This window comes from Benincasa hispida, chromosome 10, assembly GCF_027475165.1.
Source record: "Benincasa hispida cultivar pf3 chromosome 10, pf3_genome.v1.1, whole genome shotgun sequence".
NCBI lineage: Eukaryota > Viridiplantae > Streptophyta > Magnoliopsida > Cucurbitales > Cucurbitaceae > Benincasa > Benincasa hispida.
The window spans coordinates 53241967-53259924 of NC_143487.1; positions in this window are offsets into that span (position 1 = coordinate 53241967).

Genomic DNA, 17958 nt, shown 5'->3' on the forward strand with positions numbered 1-17958 from the left:
TGCCTGCACCATCCCTAGACTTCTTAACCCCTTAGGAGAAATGGTCCAAACATCCATCTGACCTAGAAAATCTAAGGGTATTTGGATTCGTTGGATATATATATCAAAACAAAAGGAAGCTAAAGTCTAGGTTTATCAAGTGCATGCTTGTAGGGTTTATTGATGTGTGAAAGGTATTAATATGTGGAATCCAATCGAGAAAATATTTATAATTACCAGAGATGTTACATTAAGAGAGAAGGAAATGGTTATGCAAAGGGAAAGTGTGACTATTAAAATCCCTAAGAACCCTACCAGTAGAATTGAGGTGGAGAATCCTAAAAATCTACCTATAGAATGTTGGGATTGGACTCCTAAATCTCAATGGTTCTCATAGTTTGTAAACTTGTGTGAATAAATTATTATTGATAAAATAAGAGTTATTTTATTTGTGAATTAACTCAATCCAATAAACTAAGATTCAATGTTACTTTATGTAAATTAAACATGTATGTGATGTTCGTATTGATGCCCTAAATCTCTTAGGGTCCTGTAGTTTGTAATTGTATTGTATAAACATTTTATTTATTTAATAAAATATCTCATATTTTATTTTGACATTTAGTAGTATTAAACCACAAACTAATAAACTAATATCCAAGGTTATCTTCTATAGCTTAAACATGTATATAGAGACATGTAGGTGAATCATATTTAAGTGATAACCTAAATGGTCTATAATAGATGGATAAGGCTGGATAACTTATCCTGGTGACATTACGAGTATGACCCATTTTGTAGATATTACAATTGTTGTCAAGTACTACAAATGATTTGATCCTGATATTTCATGTGGAGACATGTGAGTGGGTTTGTTCTATACAAAGGAGTTTTTATAAGATCGGATCATGAAATGACTAGTCTCATTATATAATGTCGTTCATAATAGAAACTTACATTTCACCAAGATGACCATAGGTGACATGACCTGAATCCTGAGTGGGTTATGAACTTCTACTCATGAAGTCGGTCCTTTGATTTATATGAGTGAGAGTGGCCAGATTGCTGACTCAACAAGCCTACCATTTTGGGGATTTGTCTGAGTAAGGAGTTGGGAACACTGCTACACAAGATGGAATTCACTTCTTTCTCGAGGTCAGAGTAAGTAGATAAATTTCTCTCTTAAGGACTGATTCCGGGGATTGAACAATATGGCGCCACACCCTCTCCTGGCCTGAGAGGGTTTTAGTCATAGTTGGACTATGACTTATTGTTCATTAAAGGGATCAATGGTACTTAAGGAGTTAGATGTAACTACAGGGAAAAAATGGTAAGTTTGGCCTAGCAGTACTTACGAGAAATTTGTGAAGGGTTATCGCACTGTTGATTGGTTATATCCAATAGACACAGAAATATATCTGTAGTGCGAAGAGTATAACTATCGGTCTTTAGTGAAGTGCCCAACAGTTAATGATGTTGAGTAAATTAATTAAAGAGTTTAATTAATTATTTAAGTACCGTTGGAGTTTCATACTATAGGCCCATGAGGTCCCCTCTGTAGCTCAACGGGGATTTATGAGAATCAATTTTGGACAAATTTAAATAGTTCAAATTAATTGAGGAAATTAATTATATGAGATATAATTAATTTAATTTAATCATATATATGATATAATTACTGAAATATATTTGATACATTATAATATAAAGTTTATTTGAGAGGAAATAAATATTTGAATATGACTTAAATATTAATTATGTGAATTGGATTCATATAATTAAATTTAATATAAATAAGATTTATATTAAATATCATTGTTGAGAAAAATTAAACTATAGATTGCATTGTGTTTGATACAATATTAAACTATAGGTTATATATTATATTTGATATAACATATAGTTTAATACAAATTATATGATAAAGTGGTTATCATATAAATTATATATTGATGTTTTTATTAAAATTAATTTTATTTATGTATTTTTAGTGGGAAGAGTTTTATGGAATTAGTTTTCTTCATCTTCTTCCTTCTTTTGGTTTCTACAGAAGAGTCCTGTAAAAAGTTAATCTCTCTCAATCACTCAACTCTCTTCTTCTCTCAATTAATTCTTTCCCTCACCAAAAAGCTAGAGCCCATACACTCCTAGATTCTCATCCCAAAGAATACATAGGAAACTAATTGGTGGTGGCCTTCTAAGATAAATTAGGGTTTCAAATTCGTGGCCATTTGGCAGAGGAGTTCTCTCATGAGAAGAAAAGTTCTTCAAGGGTTAGTTTTCATCTATCTTTTCTCCTTATCTTTCTTCTCTTTTTACATTAGCATGCTGTACTTTTAATTTAAATGTATAATCATTCTGTATGTTCTCTGTAAAATTGAATGTTTTGAAAAATTGGGATTTGGGTCCGATCCTGTTTTCGCTGAAGGACCTTTAATAGTTTCTTCAATTGGTATCAGAGTGGGATTTTTGGCCCAAATTTCCAAAATTCTGGAATTAATTTTACAGTTTAATGTGGAATTTAAAGATTTTGTATTTTCATGTGATGAATGTTTAAGAATGTGTTGGTTTAAAATTATTTGGATGTTTTCAGGATTGATCGTTTTGCTTTATCGCTTTGTTTTACAATTTAATTTCTAATGGCCCATGTTTTGGGGCATATAATTGCGATCGAGTATGTACTTTTGTTTTCTAAAGTCATTTGTGGTTGTTCCTGAAAGAACTCTTAAACAAGAGAATCCATGAGCGGAAGTGGATCTTTCCGTTTTCATTGTGACAAAATTACCACACATACATTCTAACAAACAAATATGCATTGTAAGACTAATTATAGGCATGCTTTAATAATTAATATACAAAAGATTGAGTAAACGTACCAGTTGAAGACTTTCTTCAATCAAACTCAGTCCAGTGGAAGCAACTCCTCTACACTCCTTATTGCCCAGCAAATAGTCGCCCAGCAGCACCACGGTCGTCTACACGATCGACAATGCACGAACCAACAAAAACCGGGGATGACACCATCACTCGAAGCCTTCGGTAATCTCGGAGTGAGAATCCAAAGGGTGGACTTTGATGGAATTGGTAGAGGGAGGAGGAAAAGACGGTCGTGTAGTACGATCAAGTAAGTGGAAGATAGTAGATGACTATCTATAGTCGGGTGCTTGTCGTTTAGGAAAAGGTACACGATCGTATATGTTTTGCTAAGCGATCGTCTAGCAAATGGTAAGCGATCATTTAGGTCAGCTCGGTGCGCTAAGCGATCGTTTAGAAAAGGTAAGCGATCATTTAGAAATCGCGTGCAATCGTTTAGTGCACGGGTATGAAATCGTTTAGGACGATGTGCGTTATCGCATAGGCTCTCAACGCTAAGCGATCGTAAAATTTTCTCACCGTGAGCGAATTTCTTGCGTATCCTACAAAATGAAAACAATTTTCATTTTATTCTTCAGTTACAATAACCGAATTCGATCTTCCCACTTTTGCACGATTTTGTAAAAATTCTCAGTCAATTATCTTATAACCGCCTAATTAATTAATTAATGAATATAATCGTATTATATTCTTAACCTATAGTTTGATATCATATATCTACTATAGTAATTTCTCCTCTACTTGATATAAATCATATTTATATTCAATTTCCTCCATAATAATGTATCTCATATGTTTAGTCAATTATATCATATATAATAACTAGTTCAATTATATCATATATAATCGAACTCCCCCTTGTCAATTTGAACATTTCAAACTGACTCAAAAACTTATTCTCAACTTTATCCAAGCTACCAAGGGGACCTTATGGATCTGTGGCTCGAAGCTCCAACGGTATGTGAATAACTGACTAAACTCTTTAGCCACAAGATCCTCCATCCGTTAATTGCCAAGCATTCCACTAAAGACCAACAGTTGAACTCTTCTTATCACAAATATATTTATGTGTCCATCAGATATAATCAATCATGCGTACGATGACCCTTCACAGATGCTCGTAAGTACAGCTGGGTCAATTTACCGTTTTGACCTTGTAGTTACATCTCACTCCTTAAGTACCACCGATTCCTTTAATGAAAAATACAACATAGTCCAACTATATATGACACTTCTCGAGCCAAGAGAAAGTGTGTGGCGCCACATTGTTCAAGCCCTGGAATCACCCTTAAGGGAGCTATCTATCTACTTACCTCTACTTCAGGGAAGGAGTGAATTCTATCTTGTGTAGTTGAGTTTCCAGCTCTCAAATCAGACGAATCCCCGAAGTGGTAGGTTTGAGTCGGCGACCTGGTCACTCACACCCATGCAAACCAAAGAACAGTCCTTAATGGTAGGAGTTCTCAACTCACTTAGGATTGAGGTCATATTACCTATAGTCATCCTAGTGAAGTAAAGGCTCTGTCATGAATGGTGTTATATAACGAGACATTAACACTTCGTGGTCAGGTCTTATACAAACTCTTTGTATACGACACCCCCGCTCACATGTCCCCTACACAAATGATCAGGATCAGACCATCTGTGACAAGTCACAACACTTGTGACCATTCCACAAAGCGGGCTGCATCCATAGCGTTACCAGGATAAGGTTTCCCTCCTATATCTATAAACTACAGACTATTTTGGTTATCACTTAAGATATGATCCACTTGTATGTCACCACATACACTCTTAAGTTACATACATATAACCAAGGATTTTAGGTTTATTGGTTTGTGGTAAAGCAAATAAAACATTCAACTGAGCAAAAACAAGATGTGAAGTAAAATATCATATATTATACATCACAAACATTCATACAAACTGTTTATAAACTATAGGACATGAGACTTTATAGCATCAACCCCAATAGTTCCGGTTATGATCTGGATAAATTGAGACCAACTTCGTCGGAGAAACGAAGAATATTGCGGATGTATAGTGGAGACTGTACCGCAACGTTGTAACATTGTGCTTGAAAATCATCTAAACAGTACTTTTATTACCTTCAAATTTAGAACTAATATTGATAGTTTGGTTTGGTTTGACGTGGTTTATTGAATAATTTCAGGAAACTAAGCATCAGGAGCAATTTATGCGAAAATGATAAAAAGACCCAGGGCAAAACTCCAATTTTGAGCAATTACGGGTTGATCATGGAATTAGAAAGAAATCAAGGACCCAAGATCAAGAAAAAAGACAAATTTGGAAATAAATTCGAAGGAGCCAGCATTGGAAGAACGTTGCAATGCTGCTCCCTGACACTGCAGACCTGAGCAATTAGAAGTAGGGCAGCATCACAACGCTACGAATTTGAGGCACGATTGGCATGACACCAGTGTTGCAATGTTGTGAGCATATTATAAATAACACTATTGCACCGCCAAGTCAAAAAGGAGAAAATCGAAACGACTTTGATAGATTTTACCTAAATTCTAGTCCGTACAAGAACTAAAACAGAGCAGTTTTGATCGTATTTGGTTGAAGACTCGAGATTTTGATTAAGAGTTGATATGAGAGCATATCTAGATTGATCGTGACAGGAAGATTGATTGTGATCATGCAGTTTTGTTGAAGAACAATCTGGTATTCGTGGCGAGAGTCAAGAAGATTGTGATTGGGATTCGAACCTATTGAGGGGAGATCGTTCTTCTTTATTAATTTATTTTCAGCCATAATGATTGTTTGTTTGTTCAATACTGTTATGGACTCATGCTTGGCTAAACTCTTTTATTCTAGGGTGTTTGTGGATTTTAGGGATATTTCTTTGAGTATTTGAATTTACAATTGATTGATTTATAGATTTCTAAATTGTGTGTGCTTAATACTTTTGATTAACTGGCCATTAATTGAATGAACTTAAGTTAATTAAATGTCTCGAGAGAGAACTTATTTCTCTGGACCCAATAATTTAGATTGTTCTACGAAATTGCACGAGAGTGAATTTAGAATAATAAGGGGTGCGATTGAAGAGTCTTAATGCTGTAACTATTCAAGCGATAGAAGAGATTCGGGTCGATGGATAGTTATTAGGATGGTTTGAGCTCGAGAAAGGATTTCCTGATTTTAGAACTTCTAGCCTCAATCTATCAATTTCAATCAATTACATGTCAGATTCATTGTATTCCTTAAATGAAACAACACCCTGGAATCGTTTTGCTCTGAATTGTTCTTGTGTGTGACTGAATTTTTGTTATTCGTGGTTATAGATAAAAATCATCTTTTGGTTGCCTGGATAAAATTGATGAAGAATTGTGATAGCTAAGTTAGGAAAATTTTGCTCACGCCGATCCTTGAGGACAATAACCTATTTGGGATTTATTACTTCGATTGCGTGGGTTTGTGCATACCATCAAGTTTTTTGCGCCGTTGTGGGGGACTGGCACAAAAAATTTTCCTAAGCTTAATATTGCTAAAAACTGAGTTGATAAATTTGAGCATTTTGGTTTTTTCATTATTTTGTTGGTTGTTGTTGCAGAATCTTGTGTATGCAAAGAAGTCAACAGGCTGAACTTGTTCCTTGTGATCCAAAACTTGAATGGACTTTGAAAAAAGCAAGAAGGAACAGGAGAGTCGAGTTCGACACCATGGGAGATGAAGGGGGAGCTGTGAGAACCATCATAGATTATTTTCAACCAACTATCCCCACGACCCAGACGGGTATTGCTGAGGCTCCAATTAATGCCAATAATTTTGAGTTAAAACTGGGTCTAATTTAGATGGCACGGGACCTTGCATTTAGAGAAACTCCACATGAAGATCCACATCAGCATATCCACTATTTCCTGAAAATTAGCGGGACGGTAAAAATAAATGGAGTGTCTTCTGATGCCATTAGACTGAGATTGTTTCATTTTTCTGTGAAGGAGAATGCAAAAGATTGGCTGGAGTCACTTGCTACAGGAAGCATAACCACATGGGATGAGTTAGCCCAGGCCTTTCTGAATAAATTCTTCCCTCATGCGAAAACGAGTAGATTGGGAATAGAAATTGGCACATTCAGACAGAGAGAGAGGACAAGCAGCTATTCGAGGCACGGGAACACTATGAGAAGTTGCTACGGAAGTGTCCCCAACATGGATACCCTGATTGGTTACAAATCCAGGTTCTACAATGGGTTGACTAGTACAATGAAATCTATCTTAGATGCTGCCACATGTGGCTCAATTTTTTCAAAAACTGCTGATGCTACTCAGGCATTATTGGAGGACATGGCTGGCACGAGTTATAATTGGTCCTCAGAATGGTCTCTATCTAAAGTGGCTAGGATTTATGAACTAGATGAGGTAAATGCTTTAAAGGCACAGATGGCTACTTTGACTAATGCCATTAATCTCTTGTCCATAGGTACTCAACCATCGATTGCATCTATGGTGGCTTGTAATGCACTTACATCATGGGAAGTACCTAACCCCGAGCAGGCAAATTATGTATGCCAAGCGAACCATTTTCAAGAAGCCCATCAATTCTTATAAGATGAACCAACCCACTCATTATCATTCAGGTTTGCGCAATCATGAGATTTTTTCATATGCTAACAACAAAAATGTTTTGCAGGCACCTCCATATTTTTCTAAAATGAAAACATCTGTGGAGGCTTTGGTTGGGAATTTCATAAAGGAGTCAAGGAGTAGAACCAATTTCTTGGAGAGCATAATAACCAGTCATGGGAAAGCTATCTAGAACCTTAAGGTTTAGGTTAGCCAGATCGCTACTACATTGAACACTAGGAACAAAGGAGTTTTCCCTAGTTGAGAAAACCCAAAGGAAGAGTGCAAATCAATAACGTTAAGAAGTGAGAAAAACATTGTGCATCCTCTGACAGATCATATAGAGGAATAGGTAGTATTAAACCCTTCAGCTGGTAATGCGAATCAAGAAAAAAAGGGTGATGTTCCTGTATCATCCAAATCAGGGAGTAATTTTGAACCTTCACATTCTGTATTGAATAAAATCCCCTGTTCCCAACGCTTTCAAAAAAAGAAATTGAATGATCAGTTTGTTAAATTTTTAGATATTTTTAAGAAGCTTCACATAAATATTCCTTTTGCAGATGCGTCAGAAACAAATGCCAAATTATGTGAAGTTCACGAAGGAAATGTTGTCTTAAAAGAAGAAGTTTGAAAAGTATGAGACAGTTAGCTTAAATGAGGAATGTAGTGCTATATTGCAAAAGAAGCTACCACAAAATTGAAGGATCCTAGGAGTTTAACAATTCCCTACACTATAGGGAATCTGACAGTAAACAAAACTTTATGTGATTTAGGAGTCTCAATTAATATGATGCCTTTATCTTTGTAGAGGAAACTAGACGTAGGAGAGGTACAACCGACAACGATCTCATTACAGTTTGCAGATCGTTCCCTCATTTATCCTCGTGGTATAGTAGAGGATGTTCTGGTTAAAGTCGGCGATTTCATCTTTCCAATAAATTTCATGGTCCTAGACATGGAAAAAGATGTTGAAATTCCTATTATCCTTGGACGGCAATTCCTAGCCACAGGAAGAGCTTTGATTGATGTTTATGATGACAAGCTTACACTTCGGATGAACGATGAAGAGGTAAAATTCAACATCTTTCGTTCTTCTAAACCTAATGAGCCTATAAGTTTGTGCCAAGAGATAAATGAAGTAGATGGTAAACATTTTGAACAATCTCTTGGTAAAGGAAAGGGCAAGGAAAAGGTAAGTCGTCCTGAACAATCTCTAAAGGAAGGTATAGTAAATTTTCTGGATTATATTCATAAGGGAGATATTGAACTGGTTGACGAAGGGAGAGAAGATTATGATTTTTTGATAACTGTTTTTCGACTAATTTTTTATGTGAATGTCAGTGCGGGAGAAAATTATATATTCTAGGTGTTGCTGTGCATGGAATGATGAAGCCACCTTGAAAGTTGTCTGAATTGGAGACCTGGTTTAGCTAACGACATTAAACTAAGTGCTTCAGAGGAGGTTATGAATATTTCATCATTTTCACTGATGATTATTCAAGGTATAGGTACGTTTATTTAATGCAACATAAGTCTGAGTCATTTGAAAAGTTCAAAGAGTTTAAGGCTGAAGTTGAAAACGCATTAAATAGAACAATTAAAACACTTCGATCTGATCGAGGGTGGAGAGTTTTCGGATTCATCGTTCCAAAACTATATGATAGAACATGGAATAGTTTCCTAACTCTCAGCACCTGGTATACCTCAGCAGAATGGTGTATCAGAGAGGAGAAATCGAACCCTGTTGGACATGGTTCAGTCTATGATGAGTTACACTTCCTTACCTGACTCATTTTGGGGTTATGCAGTTGAGACTGCAGCTTATATCCTGAACTGTGTTCCCTCCAAGTGTGTTATCAGAACACCTTTGGAGTTATGGAATGGTCGTAAAACTAGTTTATGTCATTGATGAAGTTGGTTAGGTTAGCTTTATTTTAGATTCTTTACCTAAAAGTTTCCTACAGTTCCATATCAATGCTATTATAAACAGGATTGACTATTATCTAACCACTTTACTCAATGAGCTTTAGACTTTCTAGTCCTTGATGAAAAACAAGGAACAAAAGGGAGAGGCAAATATTTCCTCATCCTCAAAGAAGTTCTATAGAGGATCATCCTCTGAAACTAAGTCCATGTCTTCTTCCTCCGACACCAAAAAGGGGAAGAAGAAGAAAGGTGGAAAGGGGAAAGCTAACTCACCAGCTGCTGTCTAGAAAGGCAAGAAGACCAAGGTTGCAAAGGGAATCTATTTCCATTGCAACCACAAAGGACATTGTAAAAGAAACTGTCCCAAATACTTGGCAGAAAAGAAAAAGTCCAAGCAAGTTAAATATGATTTACTTGTATTGGAGACCTATTTAGTGGAGAATAATGATTCTGCTTGGATAATTGATACAGGTGCCACTAACCATGTTTGTTCTTCATTACAGGAAATTAGTTCCTGGCGGCAACTAGAAGTTGGAGAGATGACGATGCGTGTTGGAACTGGGCACATCGTCTCAGCTGTGGCAATGGGAGGACTCCAGCTGACTTTACAAAATAAATATTTTTTACTTGAAAATGTATATGTTGTTTTTGGTCTGAAAAGGAACTTAATTTCTGTAAAGTATTTGTTAGAACAAAATTATTGTATTCAATTCTCTATAAGTAAAGTGTTTATTTCAAAGAATGGTATTAACATTAGTTCTGCCAAGTTAGAAAATAATCTTTATATGCTAAGACCGTTAGCGACTAAAGTCCTCCTTAACATTGAAATTTTTAAAATTGCAGTAACTTAAAATAAAAGACTTAAAACTTCTCCTAAAGAAAATGCCCAACTTTGGCACCTAAGATTAGGGCACATCAATCTTAATAGGATTGAGAGATCGGTAAAGAATGGACTTCTAAGCGAGTTAGAAGAAAAACTATTTATCTATGTGTGAGTTATGCCTTGAAGGTAAAATGACTAAAAGATCTTTTAATAGAAAAGGTCATAGGGCGAAAGAACCCTCAGAGCTTGTACATTTAGACTTCTGATCCGATGAATGTAAAAGCAAGAGGAGGGTTTGAATATTTCATCACCTTTTCTAATGATTATTCAAGGTATGGATATGTTTATTTGATGCAACATAAGTTTGAATCATTTGAAAAGTTCAAAGAGTTTAAGGCTGAATTTGAAAATGCATTGAATAGAATAATTAAGACATTTTGATCTGATCGAGGTGGAGAGTTTTTGGATCTTACATTCTAGAACTATTTGTTAGAGTATGGAATTGTATCCCAACACTCAACACCTAGTACACTTTAGCAAAATGGTGTATCAGAAAGAAGAAATCAAACCCTGTTGGACATGGTTTGATCTATGATGAGTGACACTTCCTTACCTGATTTGTTTTGGGGTTTTGCACTACAGACTGCAGTGTGTATTTTTAACTGTGTTTCATCCAAGAGTGTGACGTGAACATCTTTGGAGTTATGGAATGGTCATAGCTAGTTTACATCATTTCAAAATCTAGGGTTGCCCAACACATGTGCTTGAGACAAATCCTAAGAAACTGGAACCTCGTTCAAAGTGGTGCCTATTTGTAGGTTATCCCAAAAGGAATGAAAGGTGACTACTTCTTCGACCTTAAGGAAAATAAAGTGTTTGTGTTGACGAATGCTACTTTTCTAGAAGAAGACCACATAAGAGAGCACAAACCTCATAGTAAGATTATGTTGAATGAAATTTCCAATGAAACTACTGAAACTTCAACAAGAGTTGTTGAAGAACCCAACACCTCAACAAGAGTTGTTGAAATTGGATCATCTAGTAAGTCAAATCCACTTCAAGTGTTGAGGAAGTTTCGACGTAGTGGAAGGGTTATGAACCTACCTGTCCGTTACATGGATTTAATAGAAATCCTAGCTATGATAGCTGACTGAGATGTTGAGGATCCATTGTGTAATGACCCGAGTTCAGGAGAGGTACATGAATGAACCGATATCACATCTGAACGAGAGGGATCCTGATGACATGAAAGTATGGTAAAGAAAGGCTTAAAAGAATTGAAAGTTACTACCTATATCAACAAGGTGCACCTTCCTTTTCGGTGGCTCAATCATAAGAACTCCAAAGTTAAGCGTGCTTAGCTTGGAGCAATCCTATATTAGGTGACCTCCTAGAAAGGTAGGAAGGGAGGAAGAATGGAGGATGACATAGCCAAGTCGCAGGAGACATAGGGGAATGTCGGGGCCATTTGGGTTGAATTCGAATTCCGAATCCTGGGCCCGGGATACCTTAAGAGGTTGAGGAAATGAGACGAATCCCCTATATATCGACTGTTGGCAGCCTGATATATGTGATGTTATGTACTAAACCTGACATTTTCTATGTAGTGGGGATAGTTAGTAGATATCAGTCTAATCCAGAATTTGATCATTGGACCACAAGTATCTGCAAAGAACGAGGGATTACATGCTCATGTATGGTTCTATCAATCTGATCCTTACATGATACACGTACTCTGATTTCCAGACTAATGAGGATTCTAGGAATTCACAACAAGATCAGTGTTCACTCTTAATGGAGAAGCAGTAATCTAGAAGAGAGCACCAAGTAGGGGTACATTGTTGACTCCACCATAAAGGCTGAGTACGAAGCAACTTCTGAATTTGCTAAGGAAACTATATGGCTTAGGAAATTTCTGATTGATCAGGAAGTGTTTCTAGACATGTTAAAGCCCATCATCCTTTATTGCAATAATAATGGTGCTGTGGCTAATTCTTGAGAGCCTCGGAGTCATAAACATGGGAAGCACATAGAACGGAAGTATCATATCATCCGAGAGATTGTGGATCAAGGGCATGTGATCGTCACGTGGACAGCTTTGGAGCACAACGTTGCTGATTGGTTTACAAAGGCCCTTACAACTAAGGTGTTTGAGGGTCACCTGCAGAGTATGGGTCTACCAGACAGGTCACATATAGTCTAAGGTAAGTGGGAAATTTTGTATTGGGTGCGTATTATGCCCTAGTTTATTGTTTTGTGTACTTGTATATTAGTTTGACTTTTACATTATGGATAGGTCTTGTAAAAGAATATCTTTTCTATGTCAAAGCCCTAAATTCTATCATATTTGTTTGCTTAAAAAGTCTATTTTATAGGTAAAAGACAATCCCGACACTCGTGAAGTTATTTCATGGAGTTTAAAGCATAATGGAATCAAATTAACCATAAAAGATCAATGGAAGAGATAAGAAGGAAGAAAATATGAAGATGTGTAGATTTTTTACCAACTGACATCTTTTGTGCGTCACTAAAAGTAGATTTTTGTTGTCTGTCATTGTTTGTCTGTTTGTAAAAGTTGGAAGGCAGTAGCTACAAAACGGGGTAGGGTTGAGACGCTCTACCCAGTATTGTGACGCTCCGAAAATTGATAGAAAATATAAAAACATGCGCGCGTCTCTCGCAAGTGAGCGTCGAACCAGCGTCAACCTACGGTCGCGATGCTGCGACCTTCTTCAATACAAAAACCCAGATTTTCCAAATTTCAAAGAAGGGAACTTCAACTTTTAGAGAGAGAATTCAAAATTACAAAGCTATTCTTGTAAATTTTGGAGAGATTCTGTCAATTTGTATTCAATTTTTGTACCAATAATGCAACTATCAATGGATTTCTTGAAGATTTTCACCATCCATGAATAGGTAATTATTTTTCTTAGTGAAGTATGTAGATTGACACTTTCTTGAGACCTTTCTTTGAATTTATTTCATGTTGTTACTTTCTTTTGAATGTTCTTGCTGAGATTTCGAATAAAATTGGTCAAGAATGAATTGACAACTCAAGATTAATCAATTTTTGTATGCAAAAATTACATAGTTCTATCAAAAATTTGTAATTAGGATTGCAAGAATCAATAATCTTGATAGAAAATGTGGACTTCTTTTCGTCTTTTCTTTAAATAACCTATTAATTCAAAACATTCATACAATCAATATTGAATTTTCAGTCTTCTGATTTCAAATCTGGCATAGTTAAGAAAACCTATGAGTTTAATGCAATTTAGGGATTAATTGTGAAATGTCTTTAGGAAGACCTAGATTACGGTTAATTGTTAAATTAGCTAATTAGGGCATTAGAGATTTATTCTTAATGAACTATTGAACAATCTAATTGCATGATTCTTTGTTAAATCAATGATAGAATTGCCTAGTTTACATAAAATCCCCAAGATTTTATTTCCCATTGAATCTTATCTCATAATCTCTCTTATTTCTCTCATTACTAAATTTCCTATATCAAATCATGCTTTTCATTTAGTTAGTTTCTAGTTCTTTAAAACAAAAAACTCCCCCTTTCATCTTTTGCATTTTGGAATTCAATTAGCCTATTTTGGTCAATTAATAGAGGTTCTCTTGGGATTGACCTCTTATTCCACTATTGCTATGTGCTAGTTTTAGTTGTAGTTAGAGTATTCTCAATTTCATTTGCTTTGGGTAAGATAAAACTCATGATACCTATTTTAGCCTGAACAAATTGGCACCATTGTCGGGGAGCCGTGCAATTGGCCTTTAAGAATATTTGAATTCTTTTTTTATTAAGAAAAAGAAAGAAAAACAAAAAATAGTTAGTTTGATTAAACTATCCTTTTGTGTATGACCCGCTTCTCTCGGAGTTTACTTTGTGATTTTATTTTAGATATTGACCGTGAGGAAAGGAGATTATGAAGGGAAAGGACTAGAAGAGAAGAAGAAGAACTTGAAGAATCAAGTCAATAAGAAGGAGAACAACCTCAACCAAACAACATGGGTGAAATAAGAGAAAATTTTGCTTGAGTTAGTAGAACCAGATTATAATGAACAGCTGCTATGCATCGTATATCCAGAGAAAATTTTTCCCTTTGAGCTCAAGCCGGGCTAGTACATCTACTTCCTACATTCATGGGGCAAACCGGCGAAGACCCTCACAAGCACATGAAGGAGTTCCACTTTGTTTGTGATGGAATGCGTCCACATGGAGTGACACAAGAGCAGCTCAACCTTAGAGTCTTCCCTTTCTCCTTGAAAGATGTGGCTAAGAATTGGCTATATTACCTACCGGCGGGTTCCATCACCACTTGGGGTGGTTTAAAAAAGAAGTTTATAGATTTTTTTTTTTTTTTTGTGTCTGAGACTCACGGTATAAGAAAGGAAATATATGGAATAAAACAAAGTGTAGAAGAGTCTTTATATGAATATTGGAAAAGATACAAACAGTTATATCCATCTTTCCCACATCATCAAATTTCTGAGCAATATCTAATTCAATACTTTTATTTAGGATTGCTTCCATTAGAAAGGAGCAATATAGATGTGGCTGCCGGAGGGGCTCTAGTCGACAAAACACCGAGCAAAGCAAGCCAAATCATTTTAACCATGGCGGAGAACTCTCAGAATTTTGGGACAAGGACACTTGATCCTAATGCTTCTCAATCTAGTGAAGTAATTGAGCTTAGATCACAAGTATCTAATCTAGTTTCTTTTTTTACTCAGGTAGCCCAAGGAGGTCTTCCTCAAGTCAAACCATGCAGGGCGTGTGGATTAGTTGGGCACACTTCCAAGGCTTGCCCACAAGCCAAAGTCAATGCCATTGGAGAATTTCAAAGAAAATACGACTCTGTGGGCAAACATATAACCAAGGATGGAGAGATCATCCCAATTTCAAGTGGGGATCTCAAGGGCAATTTGACAACCAGAACCCACCATCTTCCTCAAGCTCCTTAGGTATGTCTCTAGAGGATGTAGTGAAATCCCTTGCTGACCATTTGTTAAAATTTCAAAAGGCACTCCACAATTTGCAAAATGACAACATACAACTTCAACAAGAAACCAAACAACTTCAACAAGACACTAAATCCTTTCAACAAGAGGTTAGACAATGTTGGGTTGTATGTCATAAAACTCGCTGTTTGTAATGTTAAACGTATTCTATTATCAATAAAGATGTTATTGACATTTATTCAATAAAACTGTTATTCAATATGTGAATTTCACTTGTAAAGTCTAAATCCAATAAATTAAAGATTCATGGCTATTATATGAATACATGAACTTTATGTGGAGACATAAGAGTGGATCAAGTTTAGTAAATAGCCAAAATGGTTTATAGTATATGAATAAAGTTAGGTAACTTATTATGGTAACACTATCAGATGCGGCCCACTCTATAGTTCTTATAATTTGTTGTAAAGTGCTACAAACGAAGTGATCGGGTAGATAGCATGGGACGTAGAGTGCAAGATAGAATTCACTCCTACCCGCTTTTATGGATAGTAGAGAGATTCTTCCCTTAAGTACTGACTTTAGATCTTGAACAAGGGGTCCCACCCTCTCATTGGCCCAAGAGGGACTCGGTTTAGTGATTTTATCACAAACCAATTATTCATTAGAGGATCAATGGGACTTAATGAGCAAGATGTAATCTCGGGGGTAAAACAACTTTTGACCTAGCCGTTATTACGAACAGCCTGTGAAAGGTTGACTTACTAATTATGGTTATATCGAGTAGACATAATATCTACAGTGAAGAAGTGAAACTACTGGGCTTTAGTGGAGTGACGTGGTAGTTAACAAATAGTGGTTAATTAGGTTAAACAGTTTAGCCAGTTAATCATGGATCGTTGGAGCTCATGATCTGTAGGTCCATGAGGTCCCCCTACTAGCTCGTATCAGACTAAACCTTAGAATAGTGTGAAAAATGAATTTGAAGTGTTTAAATTCGGGTTTTGGAGAAAAGCGGGGTAGCGTTGCGACGCTAAATCGATGAAAAACACAGAAGCATTGGGTTGGCGTTGCAATGCTGCCGTCGACACTTCACTATGCGAGGCAGACACACATTTTTTTTTTTATTTTCCCTCATTCTTCAGAGCGTCGCAATGTTGGCCCGTTTTTCAGCTACTACCTTCCAGCTTTTAATGACAGACAATAAAAATCTGCTTTGAATGACGCACAAAAGATGTCAGCTAGCAAAAAAAAAAAAAAAAAAAAAAAGCAAATCTTCATATTTTTTCCTTCTTTTCTCCACTTTCTTTGATCTCTTTTGGTAAATTTGACTCGATTATGCTCTAAACTCCTCAAAATAGCTTCAAGAGTGTTGGGATTGTCCTTTACCTATAAAATAGAAATTTTAAGCAAACAAATATGATATAATTGAGGATTTTAACATATAAAAGTAGTCTTTTACAAGACCTATCATGGCGCCATACCTTCTCCTGGCCCGAGAGGTGTTTAGTCATAGTTGGACTATAGCTTATTGTTCATTAGAGAGATCAATGGTACTTAAGGAGTTAGATATAACTATAAAGACAAAATGGTAATTTTGACCTAGTTGTACTTACGAGCAATTTGTGAAGAGTTATCGCGCTGTTGATGGGTTATATCCAATGGACACAGAAATGTATCTATAGTGCGAAGAATGCAGTTGTTGGTCTTTAGTGCAGTGCCCAATAGTTAATGAATGTTGAGTAAATTAATTAAAATGTTTAATTAATTATTCAAGTACCATTGGATCTTCAAGCTATAGATCCATGAGGTCCCCTCTGTAGCTCAACGGGTATTTATGGAAAACGATTTTGGATTAATTTGAATAATTCAAATTAATTGAGGGAATTAATTATATGAGATATAATTAATTTGATTTATTATATATATGATATAATTACTATAATGTATTTGATACATTATTCCAAGTTGGTCTTTTCACATCCGTGGTGGCTTTTCCCTCTTTTTTTTGTCCTCTAGGATCTTGACTGCCTTAATCCGGAGCTTTTCCCCATGAATGTTCATTACAATCTCCCCCTTGAGCACATCAATTTGAGCTCGACTGGTTGAGAGGAATGGTCGTCGTAATATGATGGGTGCATCTTCATCCGCTTTATAATCCAAAATGAGGAAGTCTGCCGGTAAGATGAATTTATCAATTAAGATTGCGACATTTTTCAACTCTCTTTCAGGATGTATTTGGGATCTATCCGCGAGTAGGAGAGTCTTTGTCGTGGGTGTGAGTGTGCCAATATTCAATCGTTTGAAGATTGATAGTGGCATGATGTTTATACTCGCCCCAAGATCATATAATGCTTGGCCACTGTAGACCCCTCCAATGGAGCATGGTATCGTGAAGATTCCTGGGTCACACATTTTTTGTGGGATCATAGCATTTTGCGTTATTGCCACTGTTGTGATCTTGTCTTCATCATTTTGTTTCTCTTTCAATCTTGGCGGAGCTGGTGGTAGTTGGACTTCTTCTGTCTCATGTTCTGAAGGCTTGATGGTGGATGCAACTTCGGGGTTCATTTTCTCGGGCTTTTTCAAATTATAAGTCAACGGGTCCTCGGTTGTCACCACATTCATGTTGGTCGCAATGGGCTCCTCCCCCACTTCCGCAGTCGTTTTGTCACTTAGCATGAAGACTGCTAAGAATTGTTCCTTCCCGGTACCCCCAGTGTTGCGAGGAAGCTCATTTGAGCTTGGCAATGCTCCTTACATTCTATTTTTCAGCTTGCCTGCAATTTG